General features: G+C 40.8%; 1 protein-coding gene across 1 annotated transcript in view; it reads left to right on the top strand.

Moving 5' to 3' along the window:
• Positions 1-690: 690 nt before the first annotated feature.
• Positions 691-6,000, top strand: part of brinp3a.2 (bone morphogenetic protein/retinoic acid inducible neural-specific 3a, tandem duplicate 2) — a 54,102-nt gene continuing 48,792 nt past the window's right edge. Inside the window, exon 1 of the mRNA XM_026933450.3 lies at positions 691-1,317. The gene's annotated coding sequence lies outside the window, so the exon portion shown is untranslated. The remainder of the gene's footprint in view (positions 1,318-6,000) is intronic.

Here is a 6,000-nt window from a genome sequence, read left to right as displayed (position 1 = left end):
TCTCTCACAGGTAGGACATGTGTTTACAGGTGTTTTTTTTTTCACATGTTAACTTTTTTTTAACATGTAGGGCATGTGGTTTCATTTTTCAGATGTGATTTGGTCACATAAATAATTCATTTTCATGTGGTCACACATTCTTTCACTCATTCATATTTGGTAATCACTTTATCCTGGTCAGTGTTTTTCTGGATCCAGAGCCTGTCCTGGGAACACGGGGCGTGAGGTGGGAATACACACTGAATGGTAGGTCTATCATGGTAGGTCTATCAGGTCTATCATAGTACACCATACATACACACATTCACACACGCATTCAGACCTAGGGGCAATGCCACCAATCTACCTGACATTTTTTGGGAGGTGGAAGGAAACCGGAGAACCCTGAGAAAACCCAAAGAGAGACCATGCGGAACTCTGCAAAGGCAGGAACCCTCGCTCTGGACGTTCCTGTTCCGGAGAACCTGGAGCTGTGAGGTGGCATTGCTTTGCTCATGACATATTATTCACATGATATCACATGTTTACATTTTGCTATAAAATAAAAAAAATGTGATCTACAAATGCATATGTAGCTTTATATACAACTATGTGGTATTTTGTGGGCAGACGAAGCCCAGCATTCCCATTTCTCAAATAAAAAGGAGCTTTAGCTCTGAAAGTCGTTATCATTCCTTTCTCGTCGAAGGTCTTGCCGGTCTTCATTCGCCAGAAATCCGTTACAGAGGACTACTTGTGCTTTAAACATGTGACTGAGCGCGAGAGGGGGCGACGAAAGACCTCGCACCCGCGTCTACCGGCGACTACCCGCTCAAACGCGTCTCTCTCTCTCTCTCTCTCTCTCTCTCTCTTTCTCTCACACACACACACACACGATGCCGGAGTAGGGTCAGGCAGAGAAGCGCTTATGCTGACTTTCTAACGGAATATCTAAGACGTGCGTTTACGCACAAGCCTCCGACTGTTTCTTTAGTGCGCACGGTGTCTCTTTTTGGCCGTTTTTAAAGGATATCTTTTTTTTTAATGAAAGGTTGTCGTGTTTCTACCAGGAACATCCAAGTCGCTATCGGATCACCCCGCGCAGAGCATCATGGATGCGGTTCCTTACCGAAGTTGGCCATCGTGCGGGAGCGCGAGCGCGGACTGAAACACGCAGCCTGGTTCGGCTCTAATGCGAACTCATCAGCGTGCGTGTCATTATTCCTGAAGCCAAACACACGCATGAAGAAGCCCGGTAAACTGGAAATGACTGATGAGCACATTTGGAGCACGAATGGGACGCGCTCAGATGAACTTTGAATGGGGCTCTTTGTCGGGGTGAGTGGAGGCAATTTTTTTTTTTTTCCTGTAAGTCCCTTCATAAACTTATCAAAATGAACTTTGCGACTTTATGCTGTGTAATGCTGCATATTCATGACAGTGTATAATGCTCACATGTAAATGTATACTCAAAAGAAAAAGAAAAATCCACCAGGAACCCCATAGTGATTTTTTACAATTAGTTTATGCTCAGAAATTCAAGCTGATCTACTCTAACATCTGGAAACCTGCACCAGCTGTTACCTGATCATGATCCCAAGTGGTGTTACTGTGAAACTGGTCTACCATGATCCAGTTAGAACCACCTGAAACCATTAGCAGTAATCCCATGCCTTTATTTCATTCCAGTGGAGCCAGTATTGCATATAGCACATGCATGACAGCAGACAGGATAATATCACTATTACACATCTTACCTGAGCTCCTGAGCAGTAAATCGAATCACTTGAAGAATGTTCATGTCCATGTGATATGATATGATATCTATGCTGTATATTCTCTTTCATTTTTACTCTCTAACCCTCTCTCCCAGTCTCGCTTTCTCAATTCAGTGGCTTCATTGGCATGAGTGCATAGAGTACAATGCTGTCAAACCATTAGAAAAAAATATATAATAATAAAGAGAACATTAACAACAAAGATACCAATACCATTACGAATGACTACGAACAACAACGACAACAATAATAATAACAACAGATATATTAACATTAACAATACTAATAGCAACGGATTAGAAGCTGGGAAACAAGAGGTCAGTGTTACTCACTGTTCTCTCTATCTGTGTCTATATCTCTTTTTCTCTCTCACTATTTCTCTCCTCCATTACTTATTGTGTTCCCTTTTCTATCTCCCTGTCTCTCACTCTCTGTCTCTCTCTCTCTCTCTCTCTCTCTCTCTCTCACACACACACACACACGTACAAACACACACACACACACACATGCACACACACAGACTTTGTTGATATTCCTCCAGACGTCCAAATACCCAACAGGGAAGAGCTGACTTGTGTCAAGTGTTAGTGATGCATGAAGTACAAGCTTCAAACTTTCCAAACAGAATGTGTGCAGTGACTGATTTATTTAAATATACTTATTAAGTCACACTGAATGGTGCGATAGATAAACCGACATTTTGATAGCCTAGGAAACTTGTATGAATAAATGCACATATAAGGCTAGAAAGAAATGAAGCTTTATAAGACACTCCACAGAGAAAACCATATGAAACTCAGGCAGTAATATGTGAATATAAATAGTTAAACTGGATAAGAATTCTTGATGATCGTATAACATAACAATATATTATTTTCATGAAGAAGGAATGAGGAGTGGCATCATAAATCACATGCTGTGTATTTATTGGCAGCTCTGTGGAAGGGTGTGTAATGGAGGGATTTGGCAAGATATTGTGCAGTACATCAACTTGGGTTGTCACAGATGGAGCAAATGCATTGCAGCACACTGTGTGTGATTTTTCTAGCCAGTGGAAGGAGCATGGCAGCCAGTGCCCGTTGAGGATTTTAGCTGAGTGCTGTTTTGTTCCTTTTTGTTACACACAGTAGGATCGCTATTCAACTTTCTACTGATTCACTCTCAAAGTCTGCACAATTCATGGCTTAGGTTGTGCTGGGAATGCTCACCATTTATGTTTTTTATTTAGATTTTGTTAAAAGCAATAAAAGATGGCATTAAACAACTGTTTTTGGCCTGTTCTGAATAATAGGTGAATGAAATGCATCAATAACATTAGCAAGAAAATCAATTGGAGAGCACTGTACAGAACTGATTTATTAGATCTTGGCAGAATCTTGACCGAGAGGTTCTTAGGGGAGAGCCAGCACAATTGTAACCTTTTTTTTTGTTTGTCTGAGTTAAAGTACTCAACAATTATACTTCCTACATAACATCATATATGCATATTTTTGTTTCTTTCATTAAGTGGAGGCTTACTCATATCAGAGTACTGTACATTTTCATTAAACCAGGTGTTACAGTAGTTCTGGCAAATCAGCACACTTGTAATGTCACATGGGTCAGATGTTAAACTCTGTAACAGAAAGGCAGAAGACTTGCATTTACACCAGGCAAATCTAATGTTAAAGCATCATACATTCATTACTTGGTGTGGTATTCCTTTGAGAGTAGCTTGGAAAATATTGGATGTCTATTATTCACATGTGGAGAAGTGCACACAGAACAATTGCCCATTAAATGATGCTGTAATAAACAGTTGAAAGGCAATAAGGGCTCTTACATAGCAGATGCTGTAGTGTGTGAAAAGTGGCAGCATTGAGATAGAAAAGACATGCACCGACAAAGTTCCATCCTCATAAAAATGTATTCCAATCAATTGGCAATGTAGAGCTTGTAAGGACATTACCTTTTTTTGTTTCTTTTTTTTTTTTAGATCATAGCAACCATGCATGGTAAAATCATAGTAGCCATATTGCAACCACCTTGTGCTACTGTTAACAATCTGAGATGCCTCCGAAGCAAGTGCTATATAATTATAACAGGTGTTACAATTGTACTGCAGGTCACACCCATGCTTTCTCAGGATCTTGCAGAAGCAGCATGTAAGGGAAAAATAATATTCCAAAAATATTTCCCATTTTGATTTTTTACATACAATTTTTTTTTTTTTTTTTAACAAATATCTCCAGAGTGGATGAGTCCCGCTGGACACAGTAAACTAATGAAGTCACATTGGCATGCATGCATTTGCAGAAAACAAATGGGAGCTACGATTGTGCCAGCTCTTCTCTACTGTATTTTGCATGTTCTGTCCGCAAGATATATATTTTATTGTTCATAGTTCTCTATGCAGAAAAGCCACTAGCAGAACTGCAGTGAGATTCTGGATAATTCATATTCTTTATTGTGGGCACATGTAACTGTGTCTGTTGCAGCAAAGATAATAGTCTCAACAGGATCTCTGCTATCCCATTTTTTAGCTTTTAAGAGGTACAAAAGGCTCTTGCAGCATGCAGCACACAAACACAAATGATAGCTAACATGGGCCACTTTTCCTCGAGGGCTCATTTAGCCCATTCAGATGGTTACAGCCAGAGATCAGAAGCCATGAGAGCTGGACAAATGCCCTTCTTAGCCAAGTGAATGCGTCACACACTGCCTTGCTGAAGCCCTTTTCTTTAAATGGTTATCTACAGGTAAAGTGTCTCTCTAACAAGCCCTCAGATTAATGAATGACTCGTGCGTAAAGGCTTCACTGCGGCTATTGTAAGACATCACAAATCCCAGGGTGAGCGAGTGATTGGCTGAACATGAAGCAGGCAGTCAGGCCTGAGCAGAAGAGAGGCTTTGTGCTGAGCAGCCATAGCCCATTATTTTATGATAATGAGCAAAACTGGCAGATCACTGAATTTGTCCTGACTTTGGGCTTTATGCGAGGCATATGAGACCAAAGAAGGGCTTAAGAAGATTGGCTTGCTGATTAGAGCTTTAAAACAATGACTTCCAGGAGCTGTAATGAAGAATGCCCTTAGACTGCAGGCTTTCATGAGTGTAAGAAAGAAATAATAAGTATGAAAAAAATGAAAATGATGGTTAACACTTCATGCATTTTATATATATAGACTTCATGTGTAAATTATAATGAACTTGTGTGGCTACACAATTGAAATATATATATATATATATATATATTTCAATTGTGTAGCCACACAAGTTCATTATAATTTACACATGAAGTCTATATTGTTGAAGTTATCAACTGTTCACTGATGGAGACTTGAGTGCAGAACTTGAGCGTTCATGGGAATTGCAATCCTAAAGCTATCATAGCAATTGTAGTCCTAAGTCATCTTAGCAAAACCGTTCATATCAATTGAAGTCCAAAGCCATCTTGATGGTTTCTAAGTGGTACCACTCTCAGTAATCTCATTTAACTTGAGTCTGTGTGGGGCCATCCTCAGCAGAAGCGAGTGGTTTCAGAGGGATGAGAAACCAGAAGTAGGGCATCAGGATGGATCAGGCAGGTCCAGAGAACAGAAGGGGTCAGGATCACTGGCATCACAGGAGAATATGTACATTGTGTGCAGAGTGCAAGCAGGGACTCCGGCAAGACTAGCTATGACAGCATAACCAAAAGGGAGAGCCAGAAGGTAACACAGGCATGAGGGTGCCCGGGGACATAAAGCGGCCAGCCACTCCACCGTCAACAAATCTGAGTGAACGCGTGAGCATGGGGGTGGGGGGGGGGGTGACAGCATCCAAACATCCCAGTTCACCACAGCACTCTATGCCTGTGAACCCTCCAGAACTATTCACAAAAGGCTTGACTAAACAAACATGTTTTCAGCCTAGACTTAAACACTGAGACTGTGTCTGAGTCCCAAACATTAATAGGAAGGCTGTTCCATAACTATGGGGCGTTGTAAGAGAAAGCTCTGCCCCCTGTTGTAGCCTTCACTATTTGAGGTACCAAAAAGTAGCCTGCACCTTTTGATCAAAGTAGCCGTGGTGGATCATGAAAGTCAAATCACAAAAGTTCGCTCAGGTACTGTGGAGTAAGACCATTCAGTGCTTTATAGGTCAATAGTAGTATTTTATAATCAATGCAAAATTTGATTGGGAGTCAATGCAATTAAGAAGCCTTAAATCAACTAGTAGAATTCAATGCCAGTGGTGTCAATGGGAATAACTCTGCCATCAA

The sequence above is a fragment of the Pangasianodon hypophthalmus genome, chromosome 2 (genome assembly GCF_027358585.1).
Source record: "Pangasianodon hypophthalmus isolate fPanHyp1 chromosome 2, fPanHyp1.pri, whole genome shotgun sequence".
Classification (NCBI taxonomy): Eukaryota; Metazoa; Chordata; class Actinopteri; order Siluriformes; family Pangasiidae; genus Pangasianodon; species Pangasianodon hypophthalmus.
Note: the sequence above shows the minus strand (reverse complement) of the source record. Positions and strands in the feature narration are given on the sequence as shown.